This window comes from Monodelphis domestica, chromosome 2 (genome assembly GCF_027887165.1).
Source record: "Monodelphis domestica isolate mMonDom1 chromosome 2, mMonDom1.pri, whole genome shotgun sequence".
Taxonomy (NCBI): Eukaryota; Metazoa; Chordata; class Mammalia; order Didelphimorphia; family Didelphidae; genus Monodelphis; species Monodelphis domestica.
In genome coordinates, this window is record NC_077228.1 from 333,520,428 (window position 1) to 333,543,334 (window position 22,907).

The 22,907-nt window shown below is 37.1% G+C and overlaps 1 long non-coding RNA gene across 1 annotated transcript in view; it reads left to right on the forward strand.

Moving 5' to 3' along the window:
- Positions 1 to 22,907, forward strand: part of LOC103098019 (uncharacterized) — a 69,904-nt gene that overhangs the window by 12,142 nt on the left and 34,855 nt on the right. The window contains exon 2 of the long non-coding RNA XR_462692.3: positions 20,989 to 21,177. This is a non-coding gene — a long non-coding RNA (uncharacterized LOC103098019). The remainder of the gene's footprint in view (positions 1 to 20,988; positions 21,178 to 22,907) is intronic.

Genomic DNA, 22,907 nt, shown 5'->3' on the forward strand with positions numbered 1-22,907 from the left:
ATCTTTCTGCTGTTGTATTGAATGTGGATTTAATTTTTTTCAGGGCAGAAGTTCTAAGGTCAGTTTCTCAGGTGGCCACTGGTATCCCGTCATACCTTCTTATTCAGCTTTTCCAGTTGATACATTTGACTTTGTACTTGCTTTAAGCCTGTGTTTGTGCATTGATGTGACTGGATCAGGGTGACAGGAACAGGGTGAGCAAATTACCCATGCATTTGAAATTGGGTTCTTTAATAATGTAGAGAACAAGGAATAATTATCATCTTTCAAGCCCAGAGGCATTGTATTATTTCAATCCCTTTAGCAGAGAGCTGAGAAAGGTAGAAAAGAGCTGAGCTAAATAACCATAAGACACCTCATTTTTTTTTGGATAGTGGCTGGGTTTTGCTGTATGTTTGCATAGTGACTCATAAATTTAGTTATTTGATTTAATGGATACAGGCTGTTTCAAATGTCATGGTACTGTTTTAAGCTCTTCAAACTCCTCAAGCTTACAATGGCATTAAGACTTTGGGGACACCTGGTATTAAATATGAGTACAATTGTCATTATGATTAATGTGAATCGTGATGATGATGGACTGAATGCAAAGGTAGCCATCCAGTTCCATTGATTAGATTTTCATTTAGTTTGTCTTTGATCTTAAGAGTCATCTATTTGAGCCAGATAAGTATAAACAGTTAAAAAAAAAAGGTAGGAACAAGCTGTTACCTAGGGAGATATGATGCTGTAACAGTCATGGCCTGAGTGTTGCCCTGATCTTGTGAAACCTGAGAATGTCTGAGAAGAAGCAACCACATTCAAACCCAAATTCGCTTCTAACTAGAGAGATAGTATGCCTCATTTTTAACAAGAGATTTCTACTGTTCACTTACTTCTTAATCTCATGGAGTAAAATTAGAATGAAAACACCTTAGAATTAGACACTGTTCTTTTATTTTACAGAGAAGGAAACTGAGGAACAGGAGAGGGCAAGCAATTTGTCTAAAGACACACAGGTAGAGATAGTTACACGTAACTAAGATTTAGTGTCTGGCTTTCTGGCTCCAAATTCAGAACTTTCCCCCATTGTACCAAAGAGAGGAGTGAGACTAATCCTCATCTCTTCCCAGGTTTTGTTCCTACCTTCATGGAGGCCCACGGACCGTGGAGGTAGCAGTCTGTGGACTGTCTAACAGCCAGCAATTCAAGAGGAGAGGACAAGGAAGTGTTTTTCCAGGGGAGGAAAAGCCCCAAACCTTTCATCAGTCAAAATCCAGCATTGTGCCATGCTAGTTCCAATTCTGAACCAGCAAACTTAGATATCAGGCAGGGCTATTCACAAAGCAGAGAAGAATGTAGGAGAATAAAGGTAAACAGAATAGGGAAGAATACAAGGTGCTTTCTCCATTAGATACTCTAAGGTTGAAATTAGTGTAGCAGTTTTTTTTTTTTTAATTTTCTATTTGCCTGTTGATTTATCAAAGAATACTTTTGAGGAAGAGATAGACACTATAGTAAAAATTAGAAAGAAAAATCTCACCTTTGGGACATGACCTGCACTTTTTTAAGATTGTGTTTTTTTGTTTGTTTGTTTGTTTCAAGTTATCAGTCTTTAAGCATCTTTAGAATTTCCTTCTCATGCTACCCATTATCTTTAGTCAGACTTCTTATACTATCTTATTAAAACAGAGTTGTTTTCCTAAGCTCCTCTGAGAAAGACCATCAATCATTATGCCTATAGTCAGCTTACTTACTAAATTTCATTCCTCAGTGTCAGTGGACTGGAACCAATGTTTCTATTACAGGAAATATTGAGGAGCAAGTCCACATGAAATGTGTTTCTGCCTCTTTAAAAATTTCCTTTTTTTCAAAGAAGCACGGTATTCTAGAATTGTTATACACAAAACAGACTTTTCCCCCACCCTAACATCAAACAGAAACTCATGAGCTTCATTTTTCTCTAGCAGCTTCTCATTCTGCAATATCCACATATATTCCCCATTATAGAGGTCAACCACCCCCCCCCAAGCAGAAAGTCAAAGTAACTTTGAATTAATTATTTAAATTGTTCACTTATTACAAGAAGAGAAAAAAGAGAAAGTAAGGTCAGTGTTGGTTTTAAGTTGATTGGCATATAAGAGGAGCCTGATATTTCTGGCAAATATTATGTTAACTGGAGACTAAAGTTAGTGCAGTATGCATAAGGATACTATAAACTTAAAGGATTGCATTAACTCATTAAGATGAAGGAGGAACCATTTATTTAAAATATGTATTAATAAATTTTGTTTAGTATAATAGATATTTTTCAAGAAACAAGAGAGGGACCTTTAGTAATTAATTATATTCCCCCTCAAAAATTAAAAATTCCAACCAGTTATATGATCAGTTATTATATTGTTGTCTTTTGTACTCAGAGGTCCAAAATGCCATCGTTGGTGAAGCTTTTTAACTCACGAGTAAATTGAATTTAAGTGAGGCAGAGTTGCACAAAGTTTTCACTCTCTCTTCTAGAGTTATTAAAGTCCAGTGGCAAGGAAAAAGGCAAGATAACTAGAATTGCATAAACAGCCAGAAAAAAAATGCAAATATCGTGGAGCAACAGTCAGGTTTACACAGGACCTTCCTTAAAGCATAGAAGTCACAGAATGTGATATCCACGGCAAAGGATCTAAGCCAAAATATCTATGACCAAAAATTACCTACCCATCAAAACTGAACATAATACTCCAAGGAAAGAAATGGATATTTAATGAAGTAGAGGACTTCCAGGCATTCCTGACAAAATGACCAGAATTAAAAAGAAAGATTTATGAGCAAATTTCATGCTTAAGTGAAGCATAAAAATAATGTCCCCAGCATGGTAGCCTTCTACTTCTAAGACATGGTCATTTCCAGTCTACTCGATTTCCAAACCAACTAATCTCAAGTAGGGCCCCTGTATTCACAGGGGTATGTTCCAATACCTACCACTACAGATATATTCAAATACCTGTTGACATATTTATGTATATATTCTTTAATGCCTTCTGGTCCTCATCTTGATGTTACTCCCTCTCCTACACCAAAAAAAAGTAAAAATGGAAGCAGAAGAGATTTAGGCAAAACAGTTTATATTTTTTTAAACATTCATTTATTTCACTTAGATGGTCAGATTTATTGACATATAGATAAGCAAAATAACTCCCAATAATTCCTTTAATTTCTTCTCCATTGTTTATGACTTCACTTTTTTTCAAATTGCTGCAGGTAGACTTCCTGAGCTTCCTGAGTGAATTTCTGGTGCTTTGCTGGACCAATGCTTCAGGTTGACTGTGAACAACTGAAACCATAGAAAGTGAAATCATAGATAAAGGGACCCTTCTGTATTTCCCACTAGAGACCTAGTTATTAAATATTTACTGGCAGTCTCATACATACATATATAAATGTGTTTATACATAGGTATATACATATATACATTCAGGCATACACATATATAGAGATCTTGGCATCAAAGAAAAAAGTAAATCAATTTTAGAAGGAATATCCTGCCATAAACCAAAGTAGATTTCCAGTGAAAGTGAAGTTGCCCTCTTTGGCAACAAGGAACTAATGATGATTTTGTGTCATAAAAGGAATTTAGAAGAATTCTTTCTTTGTCTGTTTTTCCAAATAGTCTATATAGTAATGTATTTAATTGTTCATTGAATGTTTGGCAGAATTCACTTGCAAATCCATCTGGCCCTAGGGCCATTTTCTCAGGGAATTCTTTGATGGTTTGTTCAATTTATTTTCCTGTGATGAGGCTATTTAAATATTTTGTTTCCTCTTTTGTTAATCTGGACAGTTTATATTTTTGTAAACATTCATTTATTTCACTGAGATGGTCAGATTTATTGACACATAGATGGGTGAAATAACTTGAATAATTCCTTTAATTTCTTCTCCATTACTTATGATTTCACTTTTTTCATTTTTTATACTGGTAATTTTTCTTCTTTCCTTTTTTAAGTCAAATTAACCAATAGTTTATTTATTTTTTCATATAACAACTCCTTTTCTTATTTATTAGTTCAATGGTCCCCTTACTTTCAATTTTATTTATCTTTCCTTTCATTTTCAGGATTTTCAATTTGTTATTTAATTGGAGATTTTAAATTTATTCTTTTTATAGTTTTTTAATTGCATGCCCAATTCAACCAATGTTGATTTTAAGAAAGTCAAAAAAGTTCTGTAGCCTTCAATACTAACTGAACTCAAGGTATTCTGGTTATCAGATAGTATTAAATGAAACCACATATCAAAGGGCATAATGGTAGACTGTCTTCTTTCCCTGTCCTTTCTCAAAATTAGCATGCTAGGTACATAGAAAGGTGTCAAAGTAGTTTGTGATACAATTCTTGACTGTATGATATTGTATTGTATTGTATCAATCCTCTTGGAGCTAGCAATGAACCAGTGGGGAACAAATGAAGAATGAAAGCAAAATTAGAAACCAAAAGTATTCTAAGAACCTCATGCAAATGACTGGGGAAGCCATGAAAATGTGATAGGAGTATTGATGTGCTTGACCAATGGGCAAAGGATGCCTGAATGGCAAGAGTAATTTGAAATTCTTTTTTAAAAAGAGATTTATCCACATATGCTGTATAGACATGGGAGGTGAAGTTCTAGGTGATTAGTGTAGCTAGTTAGCCAGTTAGTCTAAGCATAACTTGATGATTTTTTAAAAATCAGTGGTAGGCAGCACAATGGATAGAGTGCCAAAACTGAAGGCAGAAGACCTGAATTAAAATCTGATCACAGACATTTATGAGTTTTGTGATCCTTGGCAATCACTTAACCCTGTTTGCCTCACTTTCCTCATCTGTAAAATAAGCTGGAAAAGGAAATGGCAAATCACACCAGTGTTTTTTGCCAAGAAAATCCCAAATGAAGTCATAAAGAGTTCAGCATGACTGAAAAGTAACTCAACAACAACAGCATTATGGCATCTTTTAAAATTCATATCATTTCGGGGCAGCTGAGTAGCTCAGTGGATTGAGAGCCAGGCCTAGAGATGGGAGGTCCTAGGTTCAAATCTGAACTCAGACACTTCCCAGCTGTGTGACCCTGGGCAAGTCACTTGACCCCCATTGCCTAGCCCTTACCACTCTTCTGCCTTGGAGCCAATACCCAGTATTGACTCCAAGACAGAAGGTAAGGGTTTAAAATTTTTTTTTCATATCATTTTCACATGATAAATCTATGGGTCTACCATGAACTAACCCTTTAAACATAAAAACTTGGAAGGTAGGATGGTGTGGAAAATCAGAATCACCTCATAGCTTCATTATATAGGAGTGATATGTATTTCTAAAAATGATCCCAGGATATTTAAGCAAGAAAGTGACTTCTATATTCTTGTAGAATTGTATTCCTAGAAGTAGAAAATATTTCCTTGAATCTATTGACCAATTTTAGTTATGTTTCTTTTTTTTTTCTTTTACTAACAAACTTCTTGAGTTAATAAGATATATGCAACTCCCAGTTTTCCTACTTATTTTTTTTTTCTTTCTTCTTTTGGTTCTATAAGGATAAGGGATAGGGAAAAAATGTAAAGATCATCTTAAGGGGTAGGAAGAGAATTTAGCTACAAACCTTGGGAAAAAATTCTGGAGGGAGAAGGCATTACTGAGGAGGCTCTTGGGAGTTAACCGAGATTAACTGCCACTCCTGATTTGTCTCTGAGCTGGAAGGGAATAGAGCAGCTCTATCATCTTCTGGGAACTGATTAGTCTTGTGGAAAGATTAGTAGATTCTTGGGTGTGGAGAAATATCTGGGAGGTGATCTGTGTTTCCCTGAAGTGCTGAGAACAATCTGGTTGTGACAACTTGGTTAAGGTAAACCCAAGGGTTTTACATCTGGGACTTTGGTTTTTACTTAGGAAGCCAAACCCAGTCTGGGAAAGGATTCAGTTCACCTGTGAGTCCTGACTCCTTAGCCTTTTAGAGACAATCTGGGATATTTAGGTTAGTAAGGTAGCGAGATAGATTTTGGGTCTAGACAGATCAAGGAGCTGATAAGGAGGGCTTGAAAAGACCAGAAGAGCATTCCCCATGAGGAGAGCATAGAAGAGTTAGTGGAGATTGAGTTTTTAGAGACAGGGACCCTGTTAAGTTTATCTACCATTTCCCTAACCTCAATAAACTTGGTTTTCTATAATCTCAAGGGGTTGTGCTTTACTGGCCCTGGAAAGGTCCCTATTTGGTTCCCCCCCCCCCCATCACCAATCCATCTAGGTCCTTCCCAATCAATCTATCTCATTTGGGAGGTAGATTTCTTTTTCAATTTTGAAATTTGCTTTAGACCCTGGAATTCTGTTTAAATACCCCCTTTAAAATTTATCTATGACCAAATATGCCAAAGCCAATGAAATCTTCATCATCATAAGTCATGACTTCTATATGGCATTTGACAATGTGAAACAACTCTCTCTGCTGGGTTTTTCAGGTATCTAGGATATGGAACATTTAAAAAAATTTTTTCTACTACACATCTCCAGCTGCCTATATCTACTACATTTTTGTTTTTCTTTCTAGATATTCTTCTATGAATGTGAAGCCATAAAACTTAATTATTTGTCTCTTTCTGTCTCTTTCCTCTTTCTCTTTGTCTTTCTCTCTCTCCTCTCTTATTTTTCTCTGCCCCTTGTTTTCAACTATCCTCTCTATGAGGTATGACTATTTTTGTTATGTATCAGCTCTAAACATCTCAAACAAGTCACAGATCTAGCATTCTATATTGGAATGACTACTGGATTTGGAATTAGGACAACTCAGTTTAAAACCTGGAGGTGAAAATTAGATATGATAATATCTCTAAACTTCTCAAAGTCTCAGTTTCTTCATCTGTAAAATGGGGATACTAAGTCTTGTTCTACCTAAATTGCAAGGTTGTTATAAAGAAGCTTCTGTGCCAACCTTAAAAAACTAAGTAAAAAGTTAAAAAACAAAACAAAACAAAAGACCACAACTGGTGGTGACCCAGGATGCAGTGGGTAAGGTTGACTTCTTTGTTGTCTAACCAACCTCTAAGCATTCCACAATGCCTACTTCAGCTGCCTTCATGGTTGATGAAACAAATTGTTCTCACCTGCCCATTCTGCTGAGAAGAGTCTTCACATGCTTGGAGTAGGCATCTCCTAATTCCCTGATGGACTTGTGGTCTATCAATTAATCTCAACCTGGTCATCTGCTGAAATGGTTGATCAGGATGAGACTGCTGTGTATGCTACAGCTTCTTGGAGTTACATGTGAGAGTTGGGTGGTAGGTAGACACCAGAGGAGGAAAGCCTCTCTGAAAAGGGCTTGGCAAGACTTCATACCAGAGATATGAGTCTTCCCTGAATGCTCTGTACACCCCAATCAGTTATTAACAGAAAGAAATATGCTCCTTTGGTAATACAGTATTACTAGAGAACACTGTAATTGGCTATAATTTTGTTGTTTCCCCCTGTTGACTTTATTTACATGCAATTTCCACTGATTCTTTACCCCATGTCAATAAATATGGGATTTCCCATATTTCTCAGAATTTTTCATATTCAGTATTCTTTATGACAGTGGTATTTACGTATATTCTATCCCAATAGTTTTGGAAACAAATTTCCAAAATTTGGTGCTGTTTTTTTCCATTATTAAAAAAACACAACATATAATAATAGTGCTCTGAACATTTTTATGCAGATGATGTAAGTGTGGGATGGGAGGAGTGATGGTGGTAGCATTTTTCTTGTCAATGACTTCCTAGAACTGGGATCTCTGGGTCAAAGGGTGTGGAAGAATTTGGTAATTTTCCTTGCATAATCCAGGAGGACACTATTAAATAAATCCTTAACACTAACTAACTACTGTCATTAATGAACTAGAGAAGCAGAGATACATAAATTTGAGGCTGACTTTCCTTAAAGTGAATTTGACCAATATCAAATGGGTTTAGCACAATGTGGCTTCACATTATTAAGCACAGGTCAGTATATTTCCATCTTCTTTGCAATGAGATAATATATGTTAAGTCATTTCTATGATTTCAAATGGAATTTGATAGCATGTCCAATTATTGAAAAAAATACAGCTTTGAGATAGCTCATATAATTTAGCCCATTTTCACATTTTTTTTAGAGAAAAAATTTGTTATAGAATTTTGAAAAATCCTCTATTTTATTAAAAATAAAATGTTATTAATATCTTTTATTTTCCCTATTATATCGCTTTCCCTCATCCTGAAATACTTTTTAAAAAAGGAAAAAAGGAAAAGTATTATCAAAACTGATCAATACCCTGAAAAATTCTAACAATATAGGCAATGTTCTATACCAATGGACCGCTCCCTCCTCCCCCACCTTTGATGAATTGGGGCAGGTGAGGGAGATGTCTTTTCATATTTCTTCTTTGGAACCATGCTTGTTCTTTATAGTCTCACAATAAACTCATTCTTTATAATTTTACAACTTTCTGGTTGTTCTTTGCATTCTTGTTCTATTACAAAAGAGGGATTTAGATGAAGTCTTATGCTTAAAAATACAGAGTCCCTAGACTGCTCCATTAAACCAAATTCACTGGTTCATATTAAATTGGACCAGTCTAATCCAGTGAGGTTTGGGACTAGAAGCAACTGTAGCTCTTGGATCACTGGTATAAGATGGTCTAACTCCATTTGATTCAAGCTGAGTTAGTGCATCCATCCATCATAATCTTTGCTGTTCGTTGCTGTCCCTGGCAGTTTCTCTATGCCAGATTCCGCAGCTTCTTTGACTGGGTGCAGGAAAAAGTGAGGTGAACCTGAGTTAAGAGGACATGGGTTTGAATCTGAGCTCTGCCCTTATTACCTATGGTCAGTCATTTTTCAGTTGTGTTCTACTCGTGATCCCATATGGACTTTTCTTGTCACAGATATTGTAGTGGTTTGCCATTTTTTCCTTCAGCTCATTTTACAGATGAGAAAATTGAGACAAATTGAGTTAAGTGATTTGTCCAGGGTCACACAGCCAGTAAGTATGGAATGTCATATTCAGGAAGAGAAGTTTTCCTGACCAGGCCTGTGTAAAAATGGAGATTTGAACCCCGGACTTCAATCCCCAGAAGTCCTTGCTCTACTTCCCAAGATGCCCTCTAATCTCACTGAGATCTCCACCTAGGCGAGATCAAAATTTCTATTTAAACTGGCTGTAAAGCCTACTGGGTCTCTCTTCCTACTTCTGCTTCCGAGCAGATGCGTCTCTTATGATGCAGTGTAAGTGAATGGGCCATTCGGCCCTCCTAGTGCTTTCTTATTTTATATTTTCTTTAATTCTTAATCTTTAATAAACCTCATAAAAATATAATGCTTCCAGCAGAGAAACTTAATTTTAACTGCTACACCTGGCATTCTATACACTGAATCACTTAGCTGCCCACATATCTGTGGACAATTCTCTTATCCTCTTTAGATCTCAGTTTCTTCATCTATAAAATGAGGGGATTGGTTAGATCTTCTCTGAGGCTCCTTCCAGGGATTTATAATCCCATGACCCGCTTTATCTTCAGGATCAGTTCAGATATGGCTAAACTGCTTTGGGTTGGATCAGAACTGGCTCAGCCTGCCATTTTCCTAGTGACTATTTCCTTTGGCAATGACCCTGAGGGTACTTGGCTTTTTTTTCCCCCCAGAAGATTCCCAGAAAAATCAGCTTAGTTCTGGAGAGTTCTGGGAAGGGGGTGGGTTTGAGCAAAAGAGATGGAGAGGGGGCAGCTCAGTGGCTCAATGGACTGAAAGCCAGGCCTAGAGACAGGAGGTCCTGAGTTCAAATTTGACCTCAGACAATTCCTAGCCATGTGACCCTGGGCAAGTCACTTGACCCCCATTGCCTAGCCCTTACCACTCTTCTGCCTTGGAACCAACACACAGTATTGATTCAAAGACAGAAGGTAAGGGTTTTAAAAAAAAAGAGAGATGGAGAACAATTTTAGAATTTCCTTCAAAAATTAGTGCAAAAGGGGAAGCTAAGTGACTCAGAGGTTAGAGTGTCAGGTCTGGAGTTAGGAGGACCTGGGTTTGAATCTCTCCTTAGACACTTCCCAGCTGTGTGACCCTGGGCAAGTTGCTTAACCTCAATTGCCTAGCCCTTACCACTCTTCTGCCTTGGAGCCAATACACAGTGACAATTCTAAGACTAAAGGTAAGGGTTAAAAAAACAAGCTAGTGTAAGAACTGCCGAATGCATCTTAGAGGTTATCCCTTCTTCCTTGCTTCCATGTCTCTTTTTCTTTATTGCATTTTGTTTCCTTATTGGAAATGTTTGATATGAGAGAGCCATAGAATGTTAAGAGTGAGTAGGAACTTTAGTTATAATTTAATCCAGACCTTTCATTTTATAGTTGGGGAAACTTAAGCCCAGGAGTAGCCTTTATCTGTCTTTCCTCAGTTCAACTGCAACTCCTGCCTCCACACTTTTCCTGTTCTCAGCATGCTTACACAGTCTGAATGTATCAGGAGCCATCTTACGAAGCATGCATAAGGATGGGTTTCTTCCAGTGGGCCACACAAGCACTGGTGCCTTGCTTGAGGGTCCAGGCTTTGGGATGATTCAGGGATCCCTTCTGAGTTTTGTCTGTTTGTTTGTTTGTTTGGCTATTAGACTGTCAGAGATGATTGATAACATGGCCACAGAGATATCCAATTAATAGCCAGAAAAAGTTCTGGAAAGATATAACTTCATATCTCTTCCTGTCTTTTGAATGCAATGCTTTGGAAATCTGTCAGATTTCTCTTGGACTTCCCATAAGGGGGGGAGGAAGAGAGGATTTCTTCCCCTCTGCACCTACCAAGGAGAGCAACTATGGACATAGGGCGATATGCCCAGGTGAATCTGAGACTGGATCTCAAGGCTCTGGCTGATTCTTCCTCCTTGCATTTTTAGCTTGAGCATAGGTACATGACCAGCAGTCCTGAGATGGACTTTTCTAGTCTTGACACCTAGCTTGTAAGCTTGAGTTTACAAGTTCTGGCATTGGGGGCTGATTACCAGTTAAAGATGATTTCTTCAACTGCAGAGTTTCTTGAAGAAGAACACCAAGGGGGCAACTGTATGGTACCAGGCTTGGATTCAAGAGGATTCTGGGTTCACATCTGGCCTTGGATGCTTTCTAACTATGTGACCTTGAGCAAGTCCCATTTGCTTAGCTCTTGACCTTCTGTTTTAGAGTTGTTACCAAGAAGGTTTAAAAAAAAGGAAAGAAAAGAAAAGAACACTACTGCTGAGAGATATTTACAATGGAAAGACTAAAGGCCAAATGATTCCCCGGCTTTCTAGGAGCCCTGGATTTTGTAATTTGCTGAAACAGCACAGTTAAGTAAAGATGCAGTATCTATTCAGCAGTCCCTTAAATCTTCTGGGAATCTTTTATCTCCAAATAGGATTGGTGGATTTTTGTTTTATATTTTAAATATTTCATAACATATATTTATTAGTCTTTTGTGTTTTAAATATGTCTTCTATAGTGGATGCAATAAATAGCCATTCTAACTTGTCATCTACTACTTTACATAGTGAGTAACTTAGAAAGGTCACTTAATCAGTCCCCTGTTAGAGAGACCTTAGACATAAACCAAATCTAAGCTTTATTTGAGAAAATTTCCCTTGGAACTCCAGGATCAAGGCATAATGAGCCAGAGTATTAAAAAAAAAGTTGGATACTTTCACCTTAAGGGGTTCAGTTCCCCCCAAACTTAATCTGAGCTCCATGAGTGTCCAGAGCTGGGGGGTCCTAGTGGGAAGGAATTTCCCATTCCCACCCAATGTAACACCAAAGATTTATTTAATTCAGCCTTTTCTAAATTATTAGCTTAAAGTCCTTTGTTTCAATAATGATCATATACTATAAAATTAATATGTTATGCAAAATGCTTTTCATCGATAAGACATCTGAAAATGGAGACAACTTTATCATGGTGCCCAAATGCTCCTTTTCCCTGTGCATTGAAAAAACAACAGCCTTTCCATTGCAAAAATACTTCCCCTTGGGGTACATCATGATCTAATTGTATAATAAGAATTACAGTGATTATACATTGATGGCAGACAAATTATCCCATGGCTATTCTTTAACTGGGGACCCTTTTATTATAACTTTTTCCTCCAGGTCCTTCTGATGCAATGTGCCCTATACTTTGGCATCATTGAAAGCAGGGATGCAGGAAGGATAGTAATTTGAGCCTGAATCTATTCCCCTTCAGCCTTGCAGTATTTACAGGGTTCACAAAGGTTCTGTGATTTTCCAGCCTTTCATGCCTTTCTGAATTCCCACAGGAGATCAAGATTTGACCAAGCACAATATCTATAGCCCAGTGGACTTAGGGCTAAGACACATATTCTCTTGGCATCAAAATTAGCTTTGCTAGTCATCTTTGAGATAGGGCCAACTAAATGACATACTGCTTCATTGCATTTGTAGCATTAGATGAACCATATCACTCTTGAGGACCCAAATGCCTGCTTCTTCAGTGCATCAACTTAATCAAAAGGATATGTTTAATTCACATAATCATAGATTTAGAGCAAGAAAAGACTTTAGGTATTATCAAATCCAACTTTTTATTTTATATATGAGAAAACTGAAGAAGAAAGAGGTTAGATGATCTCCCCAGATTCACAGGTAGCTAGTGTCAGAGGGAGAATTTGAACTCATATCTTTCTGGCTTTCATCCCAGGTCTTTGCTATCTAGCTCCCTGATTCATACCACTTTTGGAGGCAATATGATATAATAATAATAATAATAATAATAACAATAACAATGACAACTAACTTTTTAAAACCTCTTTAAAATTGGCAAACCACTTTATTGCATTATTTCATTTAAACCTCATGTGAAATTGGTACTAGTATCTCCATTATATAGATGAGGAAACTGAGGCTTAGGGAGATTAAATTATTTGCCAAGACACAAAGTAAGTGTCAGTGGTGATTGGAGTTTCAACAAAATGGAGATTTGAACCCCAGACTTCAATCCCCAAAAGTCCTTGGTACTTCCCAGAATTCCCTATAATCTCACCTGAGTCTCCACCTGGACAAGATCACAATTTAGTATTTAATGGGCTCTCTGCCTCCGAAGACTCTCTCTTCCTCTACTTGGACATTGCAACATGTAGCAAGTCTGTAAATGGGCTAATCAGCCCTAGGCACGTGGTTTATTATTTTGTATCCTTGATTTCTAATAATCTTTAATAAACCACCTTTTCCTTACTGTAGTATATTATTCTGCCCCTCGGGTAGTAAACAAATCCCTGAATGGAAGAATCAGAAGACTTGAGTTTTAGTCCTAATTCCTCTATATTTTAGCTGTGTGACCTTGCCCAACTCCTTTCATTTCCTTGAGCCTCAGTTTCTTAAAAACAAAGATAACAATAATTATATTCTTTCTCAAACTTTTCTTCCCAGCCCCAAATGAGAACTGGAACTTTGAGTACCCCTCAGTAAAAATTCCATTAAGTTAGGAAATGGAGTATTGTCAGGAACATCCAGGTAGTCATTGTAAATTAGATTATGGAGTATTCAGAAAGAGTAAATTGTAAGAACACTGGAATTGTAAGAAGGCAGAAAGATCTAGATTAGGAAGAAATTTATATTCAATAAATTTGAGTCCCAAGGGATAAATGCCAAATTCTGAGGATTTAATTTGAACCTGGAGGTAAAAGGGAGCCACTGGGTTTTATTGAAAACAGGAGAGTAATGTGGTTAGACATATGTTTTTAGAGAATGGATTGGAAGAAGGAATCTTGCAGCAGGGAGATCAACAGAAGGCTACTCCAATCACTTCCTTCTGCAACTAAGCTATCCACCAAATTGCATTGTATATCTGAATACCAATTTTTTCCTCCTGGTCAATTGAGAACTAATTTATGAAATTGTGAAATTTCTGGTAGGCATACCTGGTTCTTTGGGTATTCAACAGGAAAGACCATGATAGAGAGCAGCAATCACACTTTGATTACCACAGAGGGTACAGAGACAAGTGTGGAAAGGAGAACAGAGGCAGGAGGTGGGAGGTGAGAACAGGACAGTGGAGAAAGGCAGGTAGTAGTATAGGGAAGAGATTGGGGAGCAGGAGAGAGGCAGAGAGTAATCCTCACATAACCATGGGTCAGAATTGGGAGCATGAGGCAACATGAACTCCATGGAGATGGAGCAGGAATTGGAGGTCTCATTTTATAGAACTTTTAGGGAAATAGACTCATTCTAACTTGCGTCCCTCGGGGTTAATTCATTAGCATATCTAAATCATCTCAGAGTTATCATTAAAACTTTAAAGTTGCCAGCACCTTTTTGATGTTTTGCTGATTTGGAATTGTAGAGGTCTGAAATTTGTCTGGGATTTACATATCATAGGACCAAAATCCTGACAGCAGCAACTACATGACTTTCCCCGATTCAGCACATATTACTAAAATGGGCATTTGGGTTAATATATGATACAATTTGTAAATTATCCTCCTTTGATCTTGGGAACAGTCTGTTATATGACTGACTTCCAAATTCTCCTTTGCAATCTTATTTCCTGCTATTGGCCCTTTATATGGCGTATTTGTAAACTTACTTATTATACTGTCCTTTCTAGGAAATGGTGGTTAGGGGGACCAGGACAAGGTACAATTTTTAAAAAAATTTTTATTTGTTCAGTTTGAGACATTATTCCTTGGTTACAAAAATCACATTCTATTCCTCCCTCCCCTCCCCCTGCCCTTCCCGTAGCCGACGCACAATTCCACTGGGTATTACATGTGTCCTTGATCACAAGGTACAATTTTAAGACAATAAAGTCCTTGAAAGCAGCAAACTATCCAAGATGTAATGTTCTGTTAGCCTGAATTCTTGCACAGAACTTGATGTCTCTTTTATTTTTCATTTTTGGTGGAGATGTAGACTGAGTCAGATTCGTATATTTCCATGAAAAAGACTACTTGGAAGTGTGAGCCAAAGAATTACTTAGTAAGACATTTAGTCCATGTGAGATCTGCCATAGAACTTGCGGTGCTGATGGTATGAAATTGGCTACAACCATTAGGGAATTCCAAAGGACAGGTTAGAAAGATTCTAGTCATAAAAGAAGTAATTACGTGGGATCTGACTAGGAAGACAGGAAAGTGGGAAAGATTTAAGGAGTTTCTGGGCATTCTCTCTTTATGGCTTCCTTCCTAGAGGGCAAGAGTTCCAGGCAGGCAGCCATTCTCTTTTTCTCTTCTTTTCTTCCTGTTACCCTCTTTTCTGATGGCTCCATGGGAGTCAAATAATGCCTTTTAATCTATTTCCATCTTCTTTGCAGTAATGCTTCCTTGGCAGTGTGAGTAGAGTTACTATTAAGAATTAGTCTCAATATTTAGAAGTTATTTAGGAATTTTAATGTTTGTTCCCAAATAAGGGTATAAAATATATTGTGCTGTAGTGGAAAGAGCATTCCTTTGGGAGTTCTAGGACCTGGGTTCTGTGAGGGGGAAGGAGTTATTTATATAAAAAGGTTGGACTGGATTATATTTAAAATAGGGTTTCCAGGAATTTATATTAATTCAAAAGAGATTTATTTATAATTTATTTACAAAATATAGAAAGAGTGAAGTAAGAAAATCAGAGAGAGGTTAGGGTAAGATATCTAGCTTAAGCGCTAAGTAATTTACTCCTGGACCCTGGCTCAACCTGGGCAGGGAGAGTTAGGCCTTAGACCTCTGCAAAGTAAGACTCTCTCAAGAGGTAAATTTCTCCTGAGGCTAGTTTTTTTTAGAAAATCCAGCCGTTAAGAGTCAGCTTTTCACTCACCATGTGTCAGTAAAAAGGAAGAGATTTTGGAATAGCCTCACCAGGAACAGGGTCTTGGGTCCAGTCAGCAGATTCTCCACCAGACTCCACTCCAAAGAATGAAGAACTATCAGTAGAACTGAACTCAGGAAGCTGTTACTCCTTTTAAAGACACTTTCTCTTGCATCACTTCCTGTGCCTCCCCCTAATTCTACATCTACTAATCAGAGTTGAAGTCCTGCTTTAGGACTGCCCAGGAGGCAGTCGGTCGATTATGATTCGTCACCCACTATTGCACACATGGGTCACAGACTTCCCCCACTCAAATGTGAATGGGGTGTTTACACTTTTGGTGATTAAATCTAAAAATGGACAGATCTTCCCACTCAACTTTAAGTAGGGTGTTTACACTTCTGGTGATTAAATCTAAAAATAGGAAGGAGTTACAATTTAATCTTCACAATCAGGGGAAAGTTAATTAATTTCATTTTCACAAGCAGGGGAGAGTTAAATTTAATCTTCACAGTTCAAATTCTATTTTCTTCATTTCCTAGCTGTGCAAGTCATTTAATCACCCTGAGTCCTAGAGGAGTTTACTTTCTTTTTTTTTTTAATTGAAAAATTTTATTTAATTAATTTATTTAGAAGATTTTTTTCATGGTTACATGATTCATGCTCTTTCCCTCCCCTCCTCCCTCCCATAGCCAACGAGCAATTCCATTGGGTTTTACATGCGTCATTGATCCAGACCTATTTCCATAGTATTGATATTTGCACTAGGGTGACCTTTTAGAGTCTACATCCCCAATCATACCCCCATCAACCCATGTGATCAAGCAGTAGCTTTTCTTCTGTGTTTCTGCTCCCACAGTTCTTCCTCTGAATGTAGATAGCGTTCTTTCTCATAGGAGCTTACTTTCTAATGGGAGAAGGAAATCCCAGAAAAGAAGCTGAAGGAAGGCTAGGATGGGAAAGGGAACATATAGATGAGGCATGAGTTACAGCTGAGGTGACCTTGCTTGGTAAAGAGGTTACTGGGGCGTGAAGAAATCCAGAGGAGTGTAACCAAGTGAAAAATGATCAGATCCCTTTCAACTTGGATATTCCTCATCTCTGATACCAGCAACAACCTTCCCTGAACAACTTTCTTTTGAAACTTTCTTTTAATGGATATATCTTCCCAGGGACATCCTACTCTGATAGTCCAATAGGGCATAGAAGTTCCCTTGAGTTCTCAAAGGCTATGGCATAAGACAGCAAACTGGGGGTGGAGCAGGATCTGGCAAGATCATTTTTTGTTTGCCCTTCTGTTTCTCTGCCTCCCTGTGTCTTCAAGTCCCTGTATACGTTTCTGTCTAAGCCAGCCAACAAACATTTGTTATAAACCTCAAGCACTATGATAATGCTATATGTGAATATAGGGTTATTGTCTTTCATACTTAAAGAGGAACTAATGACATCACTAATGATAAAAGTCAAGATGTCTGATGATGCCCAGGATGCAGTGGATGACCTTGACTCCTTTGATATCTGACCAAGCTGGCCTGAAGGAGCCATCCAATCACAGGGAGAGGCAACAGGGTGGAGAGTAATCCTGAGGTGTGACTTCCATGGCTCACGTGAAGTTCTAAGATGAAGAGTTGAGGAAGGGTAGAGGAGATCAGGAGTGGATTCTGGAGAAGAATGTCTGTGTCTCTCATGCACTCACACACAAACACAAACCTGTCTATTTACATGCCCATTTTTATGGGTTTCTGAAAAGCAAGTGACTCACATTCTCTTCTGTTCTTAGACTCTCATTCTAATGTCAAAAGCTATGAATATCTCAGCTGGAAGGGATCTCATCATTTGGTCCAGCCCATTCCTTTTACAAATGAGGAAACTGAAATCCAGAGAGATTAAGGAGATTGCCCAAAGTCACACAGCCAGCTAGTAGCAAAATCACAAGTAGAACCCAGATTCCCCAGTTCCTCCATCCCAGTATTCTCCTTATGAGATCACATACCCTATAACTATTCTTACTTATTGCTGGTTCTAATGTTTTCCAAGTATATAGATTGATTATTCTAACCTTCCCCATCTTAATTGGTCCTTCTTGGGTTTTCCCCCATCTCTTCGACATTTTCATACTTCGCAACACATAGAATCTCTAAGATTTCAATTTCTTCATAATTTTTCTACCTTTTTCCCACCCTTCCCTTGCCCCAATCAAGTTACCAACCTACCTTGATGACTGTAAGCTTTTGTCCTGTAGCTATGAATTAGCCTAATAAAAATCCTCATTGAATTAACACACCCTGCCCTGGTATTTCCTGCTTCCTTGCAACATTCTTAGGGATCACATATCATGTATTTTTCAGCCCATGTAGGGCTCCTACTCATTCACTGTAATTTTTTAGGAAGAAGGTTTGGCATTGAGTGTTTATTATGGCTGGGCTCACCACTGGTATGGATTTTAGAATGACTAGTGTTAGAAAAATCTTCCATTTGGTTATTAGAAACACAGATCCCAGATAAGTCACTTCAGCTAAAGAAATAGGATGTGGATGCAATTTGGATGGAAGTCAGAAAATCTACCAAGTTATCTCTTAAAAAAATAAAAATCTTTCCATCTAGCGTATCCTTGTTTAGCTAGTTTGATTGAAACACTGCCAATAGAGCATTATTGTTTTAATCTCGTTTTGGTCCCTGTTAAAAACTAGGAAGCAATTTATATCCATTATTTACACATAAACCAGGTTACAAGAGACTTTCCAGAGACTACATTTGAATACTGGAGAGATATAAAGAATCTGTGATTCTAAACAGGAGTACCAGGGCCTCTTGATTCAAGGAGGTGGAGATTCTTCAGTGGTAAAGACTACAAAAGAGAAGGATTAATTGAGATTCATTTTACCTGATTCCAAAGTTTTCCATGGTCTTTCCCTGCTGCTAGATAAATTTTTGTTTTAACTTTTATGACCAAGTACTTCATTATTACCACCTTTAAAGAACCTTAAAAAACCTTTAAAGAAATGAAAGTAGAAACATCAGCTAGTAGGAAACATCAGTTGCTCCTGTGTATGAAAATGGTGAGAGATAACTCATATTTTCCTAAACAAAGTGCTAACCTTAGATAAAGGATGTATTTTAGAGATTAAATGTTTTATTTCATTGTTTTTCATTTTCAAGCAGCTACAGCCCATTAATATTGCAAAGTGTAGGAATGAATATGGGGCTGGGAGTATTTTGAGTTTAACTTCAGTGTTTCAGGAAGGCAGTCACGTGGATGTGTCCATAAAACCCAACTAAAGATTGGTGATCACATCCTTTCTGTGGAAGCTCAGGAGGAGCTGCAGTCTTTTTCTGCTTTCTTTCTTTTCTTTTTTTTTTTTAAAACCCTTACCTTCCGTCTTGGTGTCAATACTGTGTGTTGGTTCCAAGGGAACCTAGTAGCAGGTTGTGTGTGTGTGTGTGTGCGCACATGTGGTTTGGAAATTATTAGCTGAAGAGTTAACATGATTTAACATATTGTTATGACATTTTTGCATAACATGGCACTCTTATTTAAGATAGAAAAGAAATACCTTAAAGACCAGTGTATATTTTTGTGATTATATATAGTATAAAAAAGAAATAGAGAATAGATTTGAAGACCTATGAAAAATGAACTGGTGTTTGTTTCATGTGTAAATAGTATCTATCTTCCTCTTCCTCCTTATCATCTACCTATTTATCTACCTTTTCGCTATATCTCCCTGCCTACTTTACTTATCTGTCTGTCTGTCTACCTATCTATCTATCTAATCTGTCTGTGTTTGTATATCTATGTCTATGCCTACCCTGTCTGTCTGTCTGTCTGTCTGTTTGTCTGTGACTGTCTATTCTGTCTTTCTATCTATCTGTGTCTATCTATTCTGTCTGTCTGTCTGTCTGTGTCTGTCTATCTATCTGTCTATATAGCTATCCTTTCTGTCTTTCTGTCTGCCTATCATAATCATTATCAAACTTTTTGCTTACCTACCTATTCTCCAACATCATTATCATCAATCTTGTCTACTTATTCTCTGTATCTATCATCTAAATATTTAGCTACCTATTTGTCTTGTGAAAGGGAATTTTAAATACCCTTTGTTTATTTTAACTTAATCAAGAACTTGGAGTGCCCTTCTTTCACACTTAGTCAGGCACTTGAAGAATCTTTTACTAGAAAAGAAAGTTCACACCCTCAAAGACCAGAAGTGGATCCCACAAATACTGCCCCCTGGGCAGTGCTAGACAAATTAAGGAACTATGATTGGTTCCTAAGACATGACTTGGGAGAACTGTTGGGTGGAGAAAAGTGCTTATAAGGTGAGACACAACAGGAAGTCAGAAATTCTTTCATTTCAGATTCTCATTTTGGATTCCCTTTTCGAATTCGGCATCCTGCATTGGTCAGGCTGAAGAGGGATGCTTACTCCGGTGACACTCTTGCCTCCTTGGCATTAGAGACTGCTCTTTGTGGCTCAGCCTCTTTGGTGCTGGTCTTTTGGTTGGTGAAACGCTTAGCTGGAGACACTCTCGTGGACTGGTTAGATTTGCATTTGGATTTGGACTCAAATCTAGACTTAAGTTATCTAGCTAGACAATATTTTTTACTTTCTTCCTGCATTTCCCTCTCTTTACTATCTCTACTTTGCTTTAATAAAGCTACTAATGCTACTAACAGCCTTGTGACTTGAGTTAATTTTTATAAATGGTGACCACACAACAACTTTTTTAACACGTAATTTGACCAAAATACATTTTAACTCTTACAGTCTTATATTTAGACTTGGACAAGACTTTTATGTTTTTTTGCTTTAAAATCTCATTTTAAAAATGAGGAATTCGGGCCCAGAAAGATTAAGTAACTTGTTCAAAAGTACATAGATAGGAAAAGGTAGGATTTAAATGAAGGTCATCAGATTCCAAATTTATTGTTCTTTCCAGGTTAGAGAGGGCCTGGGATTATGTATTATGGATATGCATATCCATACATACATATATAGGAGTATATATGCAATGTTTGTATACAAACATACAATTATAAATGACAGAGGTCATAAACTTGGTGGGTAGCCTAAGGCTCAATAGTTTCTTGAGAAGGATTTATTCACTCACCCTGAAATAGAGCTCACTTCAGTTAGATAATTTGTAATGAATTAGATTTTACTTCCACCTACCTAATTAGTGACTGCTTTTTTTCTTCTGCAGAGAATTTGAACCATTAAAAGAGAAATATTCAAGACTCCTGTGCAATCACTTAGAGCTAGAAAGGCTCAGGTTGTGTTCTGAAAAAACAGGAAAGGGGACTCCTTTCTTTCTTGGAAAGCAAAGCTGATCACATGGAATTGAAGATAAGGAAAAGTATCATGCCCATGGGTAATTTTTCAGAATCATTTGGTGAGTTCCAGTTGAGTTGATTAGTTGTGAATTTTCTGGATAGGCTCTCTGAGTTTTACTCTTGGCTTTAATATAGAGTAATTTGCCTTTTTAAAAACTATAGATATTTTATTTTATCAATTACATGTAATAATAATTTTCCACATACTTTTTTTGAAATTATATGATCCAAATTGTCTCCCTTCCTCCCTTCCCCCACTCTTCCTAGATAGGGTAAGCAATTTGATCTGGGTTATACATATATAATCATGCAAAACACATTTCCATATTGTGCATTTTTGTAAGTGAATAATCGCGTAAAACCAAAACCTCAAATAAACATATGAAAAATCACATGCTTTGATCTGCATCTGACTCCAATAGTTCTTCCTCTGGAGGCAGATAGCATTCTTTGTTACAAGTCCTTCAGAATTATCCTGAATCATTTTTTTGCTGAGAGTAACTGTCTGTGACAGTTGATCATTCCACAATATTGCTATTATCATGTTTAGTGCTCTTCTGATTCTGCTTATTTCACTCTGCATCAGCTCATGTAGGTCTTTCCAGCTCTTTTTGAAATCATCCTGTTTGTCATTTCTTATAAAACATATTTCATACCCATCATTTATCACAATTTGTTCAGCCATTCCCTGATTGATGAATATCCCTTCAATTTCCAATTCTCTGCCACCACAAAAAGAACTGCTATGGATATTTTTGTGCAAACAGGTTCTTGCCTCTTTTTTGGATCTGTTTGGGAAACAGACTCAGTAGTGGTAGTACTGAATCAAAGGGTATGTACTGTTTTGTAGCCCTTTGACCATAATTCCAAATTGCACTCCAAAATGGTTGGATAAGTTCACAATTCCACCAACAATGCATTAATGCCCCAATTTTGCCACATCCCCTCCATTTATCACTTTCCTTTACCGTCAATCTGATGTGTGAGGTAATACCTCAAAGTTGCTTTAATTTCCATTTTTCTAAACAAGAGTGACTTAGAACATTTTTTTTTCATATCATTATGGTTAGCTTTGATTTCTTCATCTGAAACTATTTGTTCATCTTCTTTGACCATTTATCAGCTGGGGAATGGCCCGTATTCTTAAAATTTTGATTTAGTTTTCTATATATTTGAGAAATGAGACGTTTATAAATTTATGTAATTTATAAAAATTTTCCTCCAGTTTGTTGTTTCCCTTCTAATCTTAGTTTGTACCAAAACTTTTATATTTAATATTGTCAAAATTATTCATTTTATATCTTGTAATGTTCTCTTTCTCTTGTTTGATCATAAATTCTTCCCTTCTCCATAGATATGACAGGAAAACTATTCTATATTCTTCTAATTTCCTTATGGTATCACCCTTTATGTTTAAATCATATGCCTATTTTGACTTTATCTTGGTATAGGATTAGTTTGCTTTTTCAATCAACAAGCATTTATTATGTTCTTATTATGAGCCCAACAGTATGTTCATTACTGAGTTCAAAGGAAAAGTAAAAACAGTCCCTGCCCTGTGTATGCATAGTTTCATAATCTCATAGATTTAGAATTACCAGGAACCTCAGAAGTCATTAGAGAGGGGCAACATGATACAGTGGAAAAAAGATAGGATTTAAATGGCTCTGCCACTTACCCTCGCCTGCTTCCAGCTCATCTTTATTTGTTGTCTTCTCACTGGTGCCTCCATTAGATAATAAGGCTTTTTAGGGCAAGGACCATTTTGTTTGCTTATCTTAGCACAATA